General features: G+C 46.1%; 1 protein-coding gene and 1 long non-coding RNA gene across 2 annotated transcripts in view; one reads left to right on the plus strand and one right to left on the minus strand.

Moving 5' to 3' along the window:
• The window catches only part of LOC105476431 (DS cell adhesion molecule like 1), a 365,099-nt gene that overhangs the window by 175,153 nt on the left and 171,229 nt on the right, over positions 1–18,717 (minus strand). The window lies entirely within an intron of this gene.
• Positions 3,994–18,646, plus strand: LOC105476430 (uncharacterized). The gene is made up of 3 exons (XR_011611092.1): positions 3,994–4,230; positions 8,278–8,369; positions 18,289–18,646. It is a non-coding gene; the product is annotated as an uncharacterized lncRNA (long non-coding RNA).

Consider the following 18,717-nt stretch of genomic DNA (forward strand, 5'->3'; position numbering starts at 1 on the left):
TTCTGTCTCCCAGGCTGGAGTGCAGTGGCACAATCACAGCTCACTGCAGCCTCAAGCTCCTGGGCTCAAGCAATCCTCCCCCCTCAGCCTCTGGAGTAGCTGAGACTACAGGTGCACGCCACCATGTCTGGCTGCTGCCGGGTTTTAGATCAGCACCACCCTTCTCCTTGATTCTCTCCACTACCCCCACCCCACGGCAGGGCTGGTCCGACAAACATTTCCCAGAGTCACTGATGAGACTGGAAAGATGGGGTTGACCATGCCCACACCTCCTGAGCTCAGCTCCAGCCTCCCCATCCTAAAATCAATCCTCTATCCCCAAGCTCTGGGAGCTGCCCTTGCCATAAGCACAGAGCCCTCTCCCCATGCACAGAGTCACACACAAACCCAGCACTGCCCAGAATGCAAAGACAGGCCGAATGGAAAGCACTTAAGCGAAGGCCTTCGGCCAACTTTCATTTACTCCGCCACCTGGCTTCTTTTAGTCCTGGGCACGTGGAGTCTGTCGTTGTTGGACTAGATTTCTCCATTTAGGTCGGGAGAGCCTGTGATGGGAGGAAGAGGTGTCTGAGTGGGGGTGGGTGGATGAACCAGTGACAGGGAGGTTTGGGACAAAGGGAAGAGGCAAGAATGTGAGGAAAGGGATTCTGACTTGAGTTTGCGCTGTCTAGGTGAAGACCTCCTGCCCCAGGGGAGTTGTAGAGAACTTGCTGGAGCCAGACGACCTGGACTTGAAACCTGGCTTGGGATCTTTCCAGCTGTGCCATTTTGGGTGCGGGGCTGTGGGTGGGCAGAGTCACTTAATCTTCCTGAGCCTCAATTTCCTTATCTATCAGTGGAGGCCAATCCTAACCCCCTAGATGGGTTGGAGATGGGGTGTACATCACCTAGTCCAGGGCCTGGAAGTGTTGAGAACACAGCAACAGTGTCATTATTGTCCTTTCCACTCTCTAGTCTCAGGTTTCCATTCTGTATAACAACGGGGGGCATGGGGCAGGGGGCTGAGCTCCACTTTTGGGTATGTGGGAAATTATTCTTGCAGTGGTCCCAGGAGACCCCGCAGAGCCGTGGTGACTCCTCTGCTGAGTTCTCAGGTAAACTATGGGTTGGGGGCTCCCAGTCGTACAGGGTTCTTTCCTTCCCTCCTGAGATTTCTCTGTAAGTAATTTTTTAACCCCCTTAGGACCAGACAGAAAATCAGGGATTAGGAATACATTCTCTTCCTTGGAGAAGTTCTCACGGCCTCAGTGTAAACTCCCCTGCGGTGAGAGGGCACAGCCCTGAAAACTGCCTGCTCTCCTTGTGAATAGCCCTGAGGGTTAAAACACCTTGATTGCAAAAACTGGAAAAATTCCCTTTGAAAACTGGCACAAGACAGGGATGCCCTCTCTCACCACTCCTATTCAACATAGTGTTGGAAGTTCTGGCTAGGGCAATCAGGCAAGAGAAAGAAATAAAGGGTATTCAGTTAGGAAAAGAAGAAGTCAAATTGTCCCTGTTTGCAGATGACATGATTGTATATTTAAAAAACCCCATTGTCTCAGCCCAAAATCTCCTTAAGCTGATAAGAAACTTCAGCAAAGTCTCAGGATACAAAATTAATGTGCAAAAATCACAAGCATTCTTATACACCAGTAACAGACAAACAGAGCCAAATCATGAATGAACTTCCATTCACAATTGCTTCAAAGAGAATAAAATACCTAGGAATCCAACTTACAAGGGATGTAAAGGACCTCTTCAAGGAGAACTACAAACCACTGCTCAGTGAAATAAAAGAGGACATAAACAAGTGGAAGAACATACCATGCTCATGGATAGGAAGAATCAATATCGTGAAAATGGCCATATTGCCCAAGGTAATTTATAGATTCAATGCCATCCCCATCAAGCTACCAATGAGTTTCTTCACAGAATTGGAAAAAACTGCTTTAAAGTTCATATGGAACTAAAAAAGAGCCCGCATGTCCAAGACAATCCTAAGTCAAAAGAACAAAGCTGGAGGCATCACGCTACCTGACTTCAAACTATACTACAAGGCTACAGTAACCAAAACAGCATGGTACTGGTACCAAAACAGAGATATAGACCAATGGAACAGAACAGAGTCCTCAGAAATAATACCACACATCTACAGCCATCTGATCTTTGATAAACCTGAGAAAAACAAGAAACGGGGAAAGGATTCCCTATTTAATAAATGGTGCTGGGATAATTGGCTAGCCATAAGTAGAAAGCTGAAACTGGATCCTTTCCTTATTCTTTATACAAAAATTAATTCAAGATGGATTAGAGACTTAAATGTTAGACCTAATACCATAAAAACCCTAGAAGAAAACCTAGGTAATACCATTCAGGACATAGGCATGGGCAAGGACTTCATGTCTAAAACACCAAAAGCAACGGCAACAAAAGCCAAAATTGACAAATGGGATCTAATTAAACTAAAGAGCTTCTGCACAGCAAAAGAAACTACCATCAGAGTGAACAGGCAACCTACAGAATGGGAGAAAATTTTTGCAATCTACTCATCAGACAAAGGGCTAATACCCAGAACCTATGAAGAACTCAAACAAATTTACAAGAAAAAAACAAACAACCCCATCAAAAAGTGGGCAAAGGATATGAATAGACATTCTCATACAGCCAACAGACACATGAAAAAATGCTCATCATCACTGGCCATCAGAGAAATGCAAATCAAAACCACAATGAGATACCATCTCACGCCAGTTAGAATGGTAATCATTAAAAAGTCAGGAAACAACAGGTACTGGAGAGGATATGGAAAAATAGGAACACTTTTACACTGTTGGTGGGATTGTAAACTAGTTCAACTATTATGGAAAACAGTATGGCGATTCCTCAAGGATCTAGAACTAGAAGTACCATATGACCCAGCCATCCCATTACTGGGTATATCCCCAAAGGATTATAAGTCATGCTGCTATAAAGACACATGCACACGTATGTTTATTGCGGCACTATTCACAATAGCAAAGACTTGGAATCAACCCAAATGTCCATCAGTGACAGACTGGATTAAGAAAATGTGGCACATATACACCATGGAATACTATGCAGCCATAAAAAACGATGAGTTTGTGTCCTTTGTAGAGACATGGATGCAGCTGGAAACCATCATTCTCAGCAAACTATCGCAAGAACAGAAAACCAAACACCGCATGTTCTCACTCATAGGTGGGAACTGAACAGTGAGATCACTTGGACTCAGGAAGGGGAACATCACACACCGGGGCCTATCATGGGGAGGGGGGAGGGAGGAGGGATTGCATTGGGAGTTATACCTGATGTAAATGACGAGTTGATGGGTGCAGCACACCAATATGGCACAAGTATACATATGTAACAAACCTGCACGTTATGCACATGTACCCTAGAACTTAAAGTATAATAAAAAAAATAAATAAAAAAACAAAACAAACAAACAAAAACCTTGATTGATGAGTTAAACCCCACTTCTTTCACTTTCACCCACTGATTGTAGTTACATCCTTAAATAAAGGCGCTCTGTTTTTTACCCAATGCCACTTCAAGTATTTGAGGTAGTTATAAAACTCTCCAGAATATTCTCTCTTCTCTTAGATATATCCATTTTTCAAAAAGGGCATTCTTCATTTGACATGGGTTCCATCCATCCTTCCACCCCTGCACCCGGACTCTGCTCTGGTTCCATGGATGATCAGTAAGTCAGAGGCCCCCTCTTCTCTCTTGGACAGGAGATTTTAAGGATCCCGATTACCTCTATTGCACTGCAAATCTTGCAAAAGTTAGCCCATCCCTGCATCTTGAGGAGGCAAATTTGGATTCTGATTCTGATGTCCGTTTTCTTCAAAATCGCTAATCAGGAATTTCAGCCCTTCTTCATTCAGGAAGGGCTCTGTGTGGATGGTGCCTGTTCAGTAGACCACAGAAGGAGGGTGACATTTGGTAGGAAACTAGACAAAAGGGAGAGTGTTGACTGGTTGAGTCAGCCAATGCTTAGCCAGGCGGAGTGCTAAGCGGTGAGAATGAGGAACTGACAAAATCACAGCCCCGCCCTCAGGAGCCTCACCATCTACTGGGACCAGACAGTGTTCTGGGCACTAGTGAAATGCCCAGCAGAGAAGGCCTCCTTTGTAAAGAGCACAGCAGCTGGGGGAGGGCAGCAGGGCAGGGGACTGACTCTCTTCCGGGACCTGCATGTGGCTGTCCTCGACCCCAGCGGTGGTAAGTCCCTGTGGCCTTATCTCCTGACACCAACACGGCCTCTTCATGCTCTGTGGCTGAGTCTATCTACCTTGAAGATTGGGCCAGACATGCCTGACAGGAAGCGGGAGGAGAGATGCAAATGGGGTAGCAGCTCACTGACCTAGAGCGGAGGTCACGCTTGCCAGTCTCAGAGAAAAGGACTACATGTAGGTCTAGTGTTCTGGCCTGGGTTTCTGCCACTGACACCCCCAACAGATGCTACCCACCAGAGAGCCACCATCCACAGCAGAGACTACCATGCACTGCTGTATCAGCCAGGGGCCCAGCAGGGGACAGAATTCAACTCAGATGGTTCAAAAGCAGAGCTTTGGTGAAGGGACTGGCTACAGAGGTGCAGGCAGGGAAGTGGAGGCATGGAGAGACGAGTTGCCAGTCGCAGGCAGATCCATAGCTCCCCAGTGAAGGCTGAGGCAGGTGCCTAAGCAGCAGGTGGAAGGGCCTGGCTCCCAGGGAGCAACCCCCACATCTTATCTGTGCTGAGACTTTGAGTCACACCAGACCTTAGTACAGACGGTGAGGGAGGACCCCACAGCAGGAGGGCAGCATAGGAACCAGAGGGGCCTGTTCTCAATGCCATGGGGATGGATGAGTTTCCCTGCACTCAGTAGCCATTTTGGTTAGGGAGAATCAAGGGTCCTTGTCAATAGGGAAAAGAATCTTAATAAAGAACGTGAACCTCACAAGAGCACGTATGCATGAAATGCCACTAGAGTGTTTAAACTGGAAGACAGTTTAAACTGTCTTTCTTTACATGATGAGCTTGAGACCTCCTCTCTCCACTTGCACCAGAGGGAATGAGGGCTAAAAGACGTTTCATCTACATTGTAGTGGGTAAATTCTGACCCATGACATGTGTCTTGAGACCCACTGTGTAAGGACACTGGGCCAAGCACTGTGGAGACAGCAGGATGATAGCACTTAGTGGGGAAATCTAGCGGGGGTACAGAGACGAACAAATGTAAAGTGTAACAGCAATACAATTGCAGAATAGAACAATCGCACAATGGAAGGATGGTGCCAGTACTTAATGATCTGATATGGTGAACACAGCCTTGCAAATAGATGTAACTTTTATTGAATAATTTTTTCTGATGATAAAAATGAAGCATACTTATTAAAAAATGGAAACATATTGAAAATTATAAAAGAAAGAATTGAAACCCACAATCCAACCCTCTCTATTAACATTTTGGTGTCTTAATACCATTTTCTCTTTTTATATGTGTATATATAAACACACACATATCTAATATGGTTGAGACTATCTCGTACATGGTTATATTTCCTGCTAACTTCACTTAACATTATATGAGAGCATTTTAACATCTTTGAGCATTCTTCATAAACCAGCACATAGGATGCCCACGAGCTAGTCCATTGTGTGGATGTACTGAAATGTATTTAAATAATTCCCCATTGTTGAGTATTTTGACTATGTCTGATTTTTTCAGTAGCATAAGTCTTCATCTGTATTTCTGATTATTTTCTTAGGATACCTTCATAGAAATAAAGTTATCAGGTCTACAGGAAATAATGTTCTTAAGACTCTGTTGACAGACATCACCATAAATAGGTACTATTTTTACATAAATAGGTACACTCTTTACTATCACCAGCAGTGTACTGAAGTGTCCTTCTCACCTTTGCTGACATTGAGCATTATGCATTTTAAAATATCTGCCAAATTGGCTGAGCGTGGTGGCTTACGCTTATAATCCCAGCACTTGGGAGGCTGAGGCGGGTGGATCACTTGAGGTCAGGAGTTCGACACCAGCCTGGCCAACACGATGAAACCCCATCTCTACAAAAAAAAAAAAATAATAAAAAATTGGCCGGGCGTGGTGATGGGCACCTGTAATCCCAGCTACTCAGGAGGCTAAGGCAGGACAATCCCTTGAACCCGGGAGACAGATGTTGCAGTGAGCCGAGATCGTGCCACTGCACTCCAGCCTGGGCAACAGAGCCAGACCCTATCTCAAAAACAAACAAACAAAAAAGTGCCAAATTGAAAGAGCAAAAATAGCAGCCTGCTTTAATTTGCATTTTTGATTACCAGAGATGTTGATTTTCTTTTCTCTTTTTTTTTTTTTTTTTTTTTGAGACAGGGTCTTGCTTCGTCACCCAGGCTGGAGTGCAGAGGTGCGATCACAGCTCACTGCAGACTTGACCTCCTGGGCTCATGCAATTCTCCCCTCTCAGCCTTCAAAGTAGTTGGGACCAGAGGCATGCACCACCAGACCTGGCTAATTTAAAAAAAAAAAAAACTGTAGAGACCAGGTTTCCCTGTGTTGCCCAGGCTAGTCTCGAGCTCCTGGGTCAAACAATCCTCTTGCCTCGGCCTCCCGAAGTGCTGGGATTACAGGCATGAGCCACCATGCCCAACCATGCTGACGTTTTTTTCTCCATGTTCTTATCAACTCTTTTTATTTGTTCTGCGAATTCTCTGTCATGTTCCTTGCCCATTTTTGTTTTGGGGTGTTAGTATTTTCCTAATGATCTAGAAGAGCATTGTATTTTAAGGATTTTTATTTTTATCCACTGTCATATTTGTTTGAAATGATTTTTTTCTTGGTTTGTATTTTGCCTTTTAGCTTTAAATGCAGTGTTTGTTTGATAGCATAAAGTGGTGAATGGAGTGTGGAACAGTCTGGAAGACTGGCTTTGCACTCTGGCCTTCTCCCACGGCCATGACGGTCGAAACTGAGAGGGTCTGCAGAACTGGCTTTGCCCCTGTGCTCCTCAGAACCTACATGGATGTTTCACAAGGACTGATGAGGCTATCCCAGTGATCACTCTTTAACTGACAACCTTTCCATTCCCACCTCCCCTCAAACAAACCCAAAAAAGCAACCTGCCCCCTCGAGGAGGCACCAGTACTCTCTGCATCTGGACTTTCAAGCTGTTCCCAACCAAAGGGAGAGAAATTGTGACTGCTTCCAATAGATTGTTTATGCACATTCTTAATGCCAACAAGACACTCTTGACTGCTCTGCTCTTTTCCTGTTGAGTCCATGGGAAATTCCAGAGACCAGTTCCTCCCGCCCCCTTTTGCTGCTACAACTATATTTTCTGGTCACATATTCTTCCAAAACTACCCTCACTGCCCCATTGCAACTCCACATGACACTCACACTTCCAGTCCTATGAACAGGTGGAAGGGTGCAGACTCTTACCTGGTCTTCTGACAAATGAGTTGCTAAGTCAAACAGAGACCTTGACAAGGATATCTCTTTACAAATGGAACCTAGTTAGTCTCCAGGAGCAACCTCCCCTTGCCACCAAATGTAGCAAGGGCTCATGGAGCTGTGAGAACAGACGGTGGGGAGGAAGAGGTAATGGAGGTGTGGGATCTTCAGCATGGACCTCCCATAGCCAGACACGTGCACTTTTATCCCCTCTTTTCTGCTTGTCTTTTTCCACTTAAAATATCTTGGAGGTTATTTGTCATTTGTTCACATAAAGCCACCCTATCCTTTATAATGGTTACCCTGTATTCAATTACACACAGTCATATTCATTTATTTAACTACTCCTGAGCATTTAAGTTGCTTCTAGGTTTCAGCTGTTACAAGTAACACTGCCAAAATCCCCAAACCAAACCCCCCCCAAATGTGTATGTAGGCTTCTTCACACATGTATGAAGAGGTCCCTTCCATCGCTGTAGGGTAAATTCCTAGAAGTAGCATTGCTGAATCAAAGGGTATGTGCATTCCCAGCGTTTCTATATCCTGCCAATTTTCCCTCTGCTAAGGATGGACCTGTTTACACCCCCACCAGCAGCACAGGAGGGTGCTTCTTCCCACACTGCGGCCAGCACAATTAGAAAAGACAGAACTCCCTGCATGGCCAACAAAGCTCTGTGTGTTCTGGCCCAGCCTACCTCCTGTCAGCCTCCTCAGGGAGCTCATTCTCTCCGCCCTCCTCACTTGCTGGCCTCGGGCTTTGCATGGGCCATTCCCTTACTCAGGATGTTCTTCTCCCCCTTCTCTCCCGCTTATCCTGCAGATCCCAGCCCATGCGCAGCTACTGTGGGGAAGGAAAGCCATGTCTGAACTCCCAGGCTACTCTCAGCCCCTTGACCAAGGTCTTGGAGTATGGTGAGTATGATTCTTGCCAGAGGAGCATCTTTACAGTGGCTTGTGGGGTCATCTGATAAATATCTGTCTCTCCACTGGACTCTTAAGCTCCATGATGCTCATGAGTTCTGCATGAGACATGAGAACCGTGTCTGTTTCTGATCACTATGGTCTTCCCAAGAGCAAGTCGCAGTATCTGGCCTACAGAAGGCACTCAACATTTTTACTGAATGACTGAACAAAAGTAAAACCAGCTCACCCTTTTCCTCCTCCAAACTTCTTGCCCTGTGCTCATTATCTGGGTGAATGCTATCAGTGCCCTTCTAGTACCTTAGCAGGAAACCCAACTCTTCTCTTAAACTCCTTTCTCTTCTCTCTGCACATCCAGTGGTTGTCAAATCACTTTACACTACTGGAGAAATTCCTCTAGGCCTTTTAAGTCATTCCCTTACCTTCAGTGCCCTTTGCCTCCTTACCTTGCCTGATGAAGTCCTAGTCTTCCTTTAAGATACATTGTATCTTTTCTAAGAAACTATCCAGCTCTCCAAGTCGAATTTAACCTTGTTCACTGTCCCATAGGCTGTATCTCCAGAGAGTCCTTTCCTTGGCTGAATATCAGAGTTATCTATGGATTTTTCTGTCCTGCCATCCCCGCAACATACACACATACACAGACACAGACACACACACACACACACACGGACACACACACGCGCGCACACACACACACACGCACACACGCACACACACACGGGATGTGATGTGTTGGAGAGCAGGAAGCCAACATTGTTCATCTCTGTATGCCCCTCAGCCCTGAGAACAGTGCTCTGTATACAGTAAGCGTTCAATAAACTCTGAATAAAATCAAACCAAATGATGCTCAAGTTAAAAAGGTCCACTTGGCTTCTTAGACTTTTAGAGATGCTTTCCAGAAAGAGCTCCACTGGGCAGGCAAAGCTGAGAGAGCCTCTTTCCTCCCCACTGCCTCCCTGTAGCCTGCCAACCTTCAGACTGCATTATTCCCATCCCAGGACCCAGGCAATGTCATCAGACAAGTCAGATGTTTCCCATCAGTCTGGAAGGTTTCCATTTTCATTTTCCACATCAGCATCATGCTATCAATCTATTCCCCAGCCTGCTTCCTTCTCCTGCCTCCCCCTACCCCCACCCCTAACACACCACTAGTCCCTGCTGTGGATCAATTCCTGTGTTGCAGATACAAAGGTAGTTTTGCTTGACAAATGAAGCTGCCCTTCCAGGAGGCAATAAAGAGATCAATACTGGTTATACGGAAGTGCTCAGGAGCAAGTGGGCCGGTGATATCCCTGCATCCCACTGCCAGCGCCACGCTGAGCAGCCCTCCCCAGCCAGTGAGCCCTGCCCCTTTCCTTCCACACCCTTGCATCTGCAGAAGCCTGGTGTGCCCAGGGCCAAACCAGCCTATCTGTCCTTGTGGGATGGTCATCGTCAAGGGGTGAGCATCCTTTAGGTGCAGAGCACCCTGCCCTGGACCCTGTGGCTTGGTGGCCCAGATGGTGGCTGAGGAGCCTATGAAGAGATGGTGCTGATGGAAGACACCTGGGTGGGTTGAGGGAGTCAGAGAGCAGGCCAGGGTTTGAGTTCCAGTTCTGCCACTCACTGGTTTTGTGACCTTGGGCAAGTCACTTTCCATCCCTGACTGGGCCACTGATACTGCACCTGAAAGCCACGGGGGTTAGACTGGATAACCTAGGGTCCATGGATGGACTTCTGAGGGTCCGTGTGCCTCTGAAATTGTCTTCCAATTTTGTGTGTATGTATATTTTTTCCTGGGTGGAGGGTCCATGCTCCCCTCACCCCACCTCCTTAACATCAGATTCTTAAAGGGATCCTTGACTCCTGTCCCCCACCATGGTCAACTCAGACCTAGCGTTCTGTGACTCCAAACAGGAGACAAGTGTTCTTGCAGGACTGCTGATGTTGCTGGGGACACACCAGGCACCCCAGAAAAAGACACAAGGGTGCTTTTGGAGAAATAGTAAAGACACAGTAGGAAGCAGGTTGGATAAATCTGGGAAGACTCCCTGGAAGAGGTGAATTCTGACAAGAAAGGTAAGGCAGAAGCTTAAAGGGGAAAGGTGAAGGGGGGCCTTGAGGAATGATAGGGTGCATTCTCCTCTTCCCCATGCTCAAAAAACAGTACACTTTGTGAGAGGAGACCCCTAATTAGCTGAAGCTGCTCACAGTCCTCTACCAAGAACAAGAAATCAAAAAGTCACCACCAGCTCATTAAATACTCGGGGCTGGCTAGCTATTAAAAGAATTTCCATTTCAGAACAGGATGCCTACCAGGGAATGCCAGACCTAAATATAAGCCAGCCCCCTCCCTGCCAGGAGACTTTACCACGTTAGGCAGGCGGGAGGCAGGACTTTGAGGAGATGTGTCATTACTTTTAACATCCAAATATAACTGGCCCCAGGGGGTTGGAGACTGAGGCTGCTCTTCCCAGCTACCTCCTGCCAGAGCCAGGGGAGGGTATGCAGGGTTGGGGGTGTGGGAGCTGACCCCTACAGAGCTCAGAGGTCTAGGCTGCAAGCAGCCTCCCGGCCACCCCTCCCCTTGCCTAAATGTGGGGATCTGGAAGGAGGGCCACTGAAACCTAGCAGCTGTATCCTGATCTGGCTGCTGGGGTGGGGCAGGGGTGTGGGGAAGTTTAGGGGCTCTCTGGGTGAAGGAGGGGCTACTTTTAAATATTTATAGTTACTTTTCCTTTCCTGGAAAGGTGGGAGGGAAGAGGCTACAGGGAAGAAAAGCCACTAAGCTGTCCTGGAGACAGATACATATGCACCTCCCTTCTCTCTCTCCCTGCATTTCTTTCCTTCAGAGCAGGCTCTCAGTTTACAGTTCTGCATTCACGCCTGTCTTCCCCATCAACTAAGCTCCTTGAGAACACGGGCTTTGCGTCTGCTCACATCTCCATCCCCAGTGTCCACCAGCCCAGTGTCCTCAGGAGTGAATCAGTAGATGAAATGACAATCGTGCAACAGCCCTATGTTGGTAGAGTGCTGTACACCACTGGTTCTTAGCTTGGCTGCCCAGTGGAACCCTCTGACTGCCTGGATTCTGATTTCACTGTACTGCGGTGCGGTGTGGCCATTTGGATTTTTAAAAGCTCCCAGGTGGTGATTCTAACATAAAGCCACATTATCTAATCAAGAAGCTTTCAGTTGTCTCTGTTGATTCTCTTTTCTCTTCCTCCACCTGCTCGTGTTCTTCCTCCTTGAATCCCCTGTTGTTGATTCTTTAAAACAACCTTACAAAGAAGATATGGCAAGGATCATTATCCGCCATGGTCCCCTGTGGGACTTAAGAAACCAAGGCTCAAAGTGGTTAAATGGCTTGCCCAAGGTCATGTGGCCAATCAGCAGTTGCTTTGGAATGGTCCAGTCCTCACAGTGCCCAACCCAATCTGACTTCCTTGCTTCAGTGGGAAGCCTGGAGCAGGGTCTTGACATTTAGGGAAGTTGACCTGCAACAATGTAGCTCATTTATTGAATGGAGGGAGGAGAAGTCATGGTCACTATGCAAGATCCAGCATCTGTCCCCTCACAGTGTGGCCAGCACTGCCCCTGCAGGCAGCCCGACCTGAGGCTGAGTTAGGCTAGAGACAAGCCCAGGGCAGGGCAGGGACCTCTGATGCCAATAGGTAATCAGAGGGCACAGTTTGGCACCAGATAATTTTGCACGGAATAAAAGCTGGTAAAGAATCTTAACAGCGGAATAGTCCATCTCAGGCTGATTCTGAACCACATGTCCTTCTAAAAACAATAGACTTGGAATTGAAGAGTTGTTGACCCTGGGAGGGCCACTTGAGTCCCTGGTGGCTCAGTTTTCCCATCTGGAGAATGAAGATAATAGTACCCTACTCACTGGCTGCTGTGATGGTGAAATGAGAAAATGAAGGTGACGATAATGTTGAAAATAAAAGAAAACACTCCTTGTGTGCCCTCCTACCTGGGGAAGAGCGGTTGGCCTGAGCTGTCTTCTTTCACACTCCTGAGCCTCTATCACCTCCTGAGGTCCTGGATGCTGGGCCTGCCAGAGGAACTAGCTTTTGGCTGCAAATCCAACTTGTGACCCTCACTGCATGAACTTCTGACCAGAGCCAGTTTATTTTCTTCAAGTTGGGGAAGATTTCATGCAAGCAGACGTGACTATAGGGAGCAAGTACAGGGAGGGAGTCCCAATGACCTTAGCCTGTCGGTCTACAGGGGCAGTTTTAGAGAGAGGTACGGGCAGGTCTCTCACCCCTCAGGTGTTGGTGGTCACCAGTTGTTCCTGATTCCCAGTGAAACAACATGGCCGGTTGTATCAGGTTGTAGAAGGAAGTGCATCTGGAGAGTGGAACTAATTTAGCCCAAGCAGATGCTTTGGGTAGGCCCCCCCCCCCCAAAAAAAAAAAATCACCGCTACCCTGGGAAGGAAATTCTCACATGTGACTGGGCCAGGTTAGCAAGTAGTTGTTGGCTAGGGTTCCCATCAGTGAGCTTTGGGTCTTTGGAGAGTGTTCACTTGGTGAGTGTCACTTCTGTGACCAGGGATGGGAGTAGTGCAGGGAGCCCCAGCAGAACAGGGACATGAGTCTTCTTGCTAGAAATCTTGTACTTGCTTGGACAGAGCTGGGATCGGCAGCCAGCTCACAATCAACATTGTTCTTCTAAAGTAGGCAGCTCTGAAATTGTCCCACTGCCAAGCTTTGTGGCTGCAGCCACTCAGGGTATCAAACACAGTAATCCTATAATTGACAGAGTCACAAAGAAGGAAAAGATCTTGGGGTCATCATCAGTCCAATTGGTCATTTGATGCCTGAGTCTTCTTTGTAGGCAGGATTCCAGTGTCTACTAGTGATGCTTCCAATGATGGGGTTCTCGCTACCTCCCAAGGTTTCCACTCAAATGCACTTCTTATTGTCTTATCGGATTGGGCTGTGGACCACTTATGAGAGTCAGAGCTGGAGAAGATGATCCCACTGCTAGAGCTGGACACAGGGGATTAGGAGGTGGCCATAGTTTGTGGTTCAAGAATTATGGTAATCTCTGGTCTAAGCCCTGACAAACAGTCCTCAAGCTCTCAGTGGGAAAACTGTACTGCTGCTGATGTATACAGATTGTTCCTTTCCATTGTTGTATAGTATTTCATCACATGAATGTGAAGCATAGTATGTTCTTTTGCTGGTGGACACTTGAGTTCGTTCCAGTTTTGAATGAATGAATCTCCCATGAATGAATCTCACGAACATAAGGTTGAGCAAAAGAAGCCAGACTCCCAAAAAAGTATACTTTGCATAATTAGATTTTGTGCTTTTTTTGGTTGGGGAGGAGGGAGTTAGTGACTGGAAGGGGAACACAAGGGGACTCCTGGGGTACTGGTGATATTCTATTTCTTGAGCTAAGTGACAATTATACTGATATGTTTACTTTATGAAAAGTCAATAAGCTCTAAATGATCTGTGTCCTTTGACATGTATATTAAAACATTTATTAAAGTAAACATTAAAAATGTTTTCTTAGGAAATTATGGCCCAACCATGATTGATTTTAAAATAGTAATATTGTCATGACTTGTGTTATGGAACGTTCTAATTTCTTACAGACTTGTAACAGATAAGAGGAAACTTCAGGGGAAATACTGACATTTTCATTGAGTTATAGTCAAGAGTCTTGCAATAATAAAGATATCATTCACCAAAATTTGTTGACTATCACTACACATCAGACACTGTTCCCAGTGTTTTCTGTGTATCAGTTCATTGAATCCTCACAACAGTAGGAGGTCAGTATTCTGATTTGCAGAGAAGAAAATGGAGGCCCAGAGAGGTTAGGTAGACACTGAAAAGTCACACAGCTGGTAAGGGGTTGGAAAGCTGGTGTTTCACACTGTCCTAAGGAACTGGGGACACCTTCTGAGCTCCTGGGATGACTCAACTAGAGGCACTTCTGGGCCCATTCTGAGGGAAGCTGGGCCGGGCTGGGAAGCCCTCCAGGCTCGGCCACTGGCCCAGGAGTTTCTGGCTAACTGAGAGAAAACCCAGCCCCCCTCAGTGTGCATGTTGTGGTATTTTTAAAAAGAGGTAAATAAGTCTCCTCATTTGCATGATATTTCACGCTGACTCGGCCTCTCAAAGTGTTATTCCATCTACACACGGCACTGTGGGATGCCTGCGATATTTTATAAAGTTAATAACTTTCTCTTAATTGGATGAGTTTATAGAATAGTCTGCGCAATTAACAATAATTACGCCAAAGACACTTTGATTCCAAGGATGCTCCACAAACATTGGCGCATTAAGCCATTTAGGAAAAGAACAACAACCCACAACGCACTGCCGCAAGACAACACACGGGTACACGCGCACACACACACACACACACACACACTCGCTGCAGCACTCCTTGAAGCACCGTGACCCAGAACGAGTCTTTGTTTCCAGGCCACAGGATGGTGGAGCTAGAAAAGAAATGCCTCATGTCACACTTCACTACACTCTGTGCCTCCTCTCCCCACCCACCACCAGGTAGGAGGAGGGGTCGGCAGGGCCAGGTCCTGCCACAACTTGTTGAAGGACACACTGTCTGTCCGTGCCCAGGTAACCATGCAGGACAACGCCACCTGAGCACTTGGCAAAGACTCATAATAAACTAGATCTATAATAACGTTTCTCTCTCTCTCTCTCTCTCTCAGCTATGCTACCTTTGATCTCAACAATACCTATTTCAGGATTTCTCATTCAAAAAGGACAATTGCCTAGGGACATGAAATTCAGAGTTACTTGAATGAAATTTTTAAGCTATTCAATACAGCTCCTTTCATAAAGTTATAGACATGCAGGGTTGGAAAGGGCCTAACCTCATTCAGTGGTTGAATGGCTTCTCCAACATTCTGCCAGATGGTTGTTGAGTCTTTGCTGGAACACCTCCATTGATGGGGAGCTCGCTACCATCTAAAGGCATCCATTCCATTTTAAGATAGCTTTAATTATAAGAAAAGTCTTCCATATAATAGAGCTTAAATTGAACTCCCTGGAACTTCCACCTGCTGGTTCTACCCTTTGGAGAATAAGTGAATTCCTTCTTTCACATAACAGCTCTTCAGTTTTCAACACCTGCCTATGACTCAGAGTCTCCCCAGCCACCCTGAGTCTTCTCTTCCGCAGCTGACAATGCCCACTTCCTATAACCTTTTCTACCATTCCAAGCCAGCTTCAGAAACCCATCCATCTGAATAGCGCTGCAAAAAAATTCTAGCCCTACAACAAAATGTCCCTAAAGTGTCCATGTGACTTTCATCATCTCTTTACAGTTCCCTTAGGTTTGGTTTTTAAAAAAATCAGTCTTTGCAGGAAAATAGATGCTTCTATTTGAGCTGGGGAAACAAGGAGCAGGGAGAGAGGGAGGCATTTCAGTGGGCCAAGGAGAGCACAGGGTTGAGGAATGGGATCTCTTGCTATGGAGGCTGTGTTAAGCGGCCTAAGATCATCACTTGCATGCTTGTCACTCAGTGCCCCCTAGGACAGCCTTAAGTGCCACTACCGCTCACTGGGGGTGTCCTCAGGAGACAGGGACCTTCCAGACAGGACTGCTGAATACTGCAGAAGGCGAGCTCCTTTGTCTGCACGATCCTAGGATCAAGCCTTCCCCAACGCACCCAGCCCCAGCCCAGCTCAGTGAGCCGATTCCTGACCTGGCTTCCTTGCCTTTCTCTCTGTTCCCTCCCCAGCTCCACTTTTGCCTTTATGGTTCTAGCTCGGGGCGCCTGTGCCCAGCCCATCTGTTCAGTCCCATATGCTTCCTGCAAGGACTGCCAAGTCGGCCCAGTGCTCAGTGACTCTACTCCAGCCCCTGGTGGCTGGTCTCAGGCTTTCTCTATCCAACCTGGTCGCTAGGAAACAGCCTTGCTGCTACATCAAGGCCAGGCCTCGATGCCGTCACGGTGCAGCAGAGGCGTGGCTATTGGCCTGGGGCACCCGATGGGCACCCAAGACCAGCCTTCTTCAGGGACTGCCCCTGGGTCAGGAGGGCCTGGCCTCAGGAGGTTTGCCCTCAGGGCCCACATCCCTGGAAAGGTGCTGGTGAACAAGATCCTCCCAGGCTGGAGAGTCTACACTTGGTAACCCTATAGACCACAGAGTGGAGAAATAGTTCAGAAATATTAAGATGTGGAGGAAAATGGAAAATATGTTTAATCTCTTTTTGTACTCTTTGCAAATCTGTAGTTCCCTTTTCAGCTAAAGAACTTAAAAGTGAATTATGGATAACATATTTTGATTCCAAAATGTTCGTGTTGGTACACTTAAAGGGGTATAAATGAAGATTTGAAAAAAAAAAATGGTTACATTTTGGGAAAGTGAGGTTTTTCTTGTTTCATCTTATCTTTTTTAGTTGGTGGAGTAGTAGATTATAGATACATCATTCTATGCCTTCACACATTTATAGCAGGTCACAGGGCACCTTGTTTATGGCCCCTTTCCACAGCAAATTCTTATGGCAGGTCACTAAGAGGCACGATGCAGGGAAATCATGTGGACTTGGGAGCAAAATACCTAAATTCAAATTCTGACTCTTCTATGTATTAGCTTTGAGACCCCAGGAAGCTTTATTGAGCTTAAGTGGGAATAATAATTTCAATCCCATAAATTGGTGAGAAAAAAGAGTAAATTTGGTGAAACATCTTTAGCACGATGCTTGGTACACTGGAGACAATAAACATTGCTGAGTAAAAGCAGCCTGGTAGATTACAGCCCAGTGACTTTGAGGTCCCACATGTGAACGATTCCTAAACAGTGCCACCTTTTCCAGAATGGCAGATAAAGCCCTGGCTAAACCTCTTAAAGTAGATGAGGAAGCACCTCCAGCCGGCCACGATCCAGCTTCCCCATACAAAACAGAACCAGGTCTGAATTTCATCAGCCACCAACAGTGGAGAGCTAACAAATTGTTCTCTTTACCCCACCAGTACCTGTAAACACTGCCAGCTCTCTCTTTCTCCCCCTCCTCCCCTCTCCTTTCTTTCTTTCTCCTCCACCCCTCCCCTGAGATTAGATTGGATTCCAGTTTTATAAGGCCATTCTGACACCTACAGCCAACCAACTGCTCCACTTAATAGGAAGGACACTGTGACTGAAATTAACTCCAGAGGGGAGATTTCCAAGTCATTGCTCAGACAGGCTTGTCTGTTTGCCACCCGTTTGGACTGGGGCCCCCTACTTTGCTGCACCTTCTCCCGTGGACGTCCTTTCCTCCTGCATGTCGCAGAGAAAACATCCTTGCTCCTATAAACCCATTTTAGGCCTGAACAGGCAGCATGGGATGACCACCCCACAGGGACAAGTGGAGATCAAACACACAGGATGAAGAGTCTGCGTGAAATGCTAGAAAGAGTGGACTTGGAGTCAGACAGATGAATTCCAATTCCAATTCCATTTCATCACTTATTAGCTGTGTAACCTTGGGCAAGTTACTAAACCTCTCTGGGTCTCAGTTTCCACAGGTGCAAAATGAGTACAATAATAACTACTGTGTAGAAAAATTGTGAGAATTTAGGAAGGTAATGCATGTAAAAGTGCTTCATGTAGTACCAGGCATACATAGTAGGTACTTAATACACGATAGTCCAGTTAAAGTCCAAACTTTAGCTTTGAGCAGAGATACAAAAATCTCCCAGGTTTCAAGAGTGTCTTCATTTCAGCTAAATAGTTTACTGTCTATGGACATGGCATCTGGGATGATTAAGCTGAATATGGGAAATAGCTGTACTTCATTCAAAGCCCAGTTCCAAATTTGCCTCCATTTAGAAGTCTTTGTTGAAAGCAGCCTTCTACCACTTACTAGCTGTGCATTCTCAGGCATGTTATTTAAAATCTTTTAACAAGTTTTATTGCTCTTTTTATTCATTGTCCTTTAGCACTTATGAACACATTTGAGACCCTACAGAAAACTCAATTCTAAGTAAACATGGTAAGTGGATGCTTAATTTATATACTGCTAGAAATAAATTTATTTGCTGATGTCTGAAACCCTAGAGTTAAGTAATTTTCAGGTGGCTCAGTGGTGACACCTATCTGTGAAGTCTGGTGCACCAGATCAGCTCTATTAGACGTGGAACATTTTAACCAAAGGGGAAGGCAGGAAGGATGAGTGGTGCTTTAAGAGGGAAGCCAGAGGATTCTGAGTCTCAGGAAAAGGAAAAGCAGGTCCATTTTCTTTAAAAAACATTAATGTATTTGCATCTTGTTATTCAACTGGACTCTAACATTCCAAGAATATGGGTATGTATCTTTTTTGGGGAAAAGAACTTAGCTATGGAATTAGAAGCTGGGTTCTGTCATGAATT

Source organism: Macaca nemestrina, chromosome 12 (genome assembly GCF_043159975.1).
Source record: "Macaca nemestrina isolate mMacNem1 chromosome 12, mMacNem.hap1, whole genome shotgun sequence".
Lineage (NCBI taxonomy): Eukaryota > Metazoa > Chordata > Mammalia > Primates > Cercopithecidae > Macaca > Macaca nemestrina.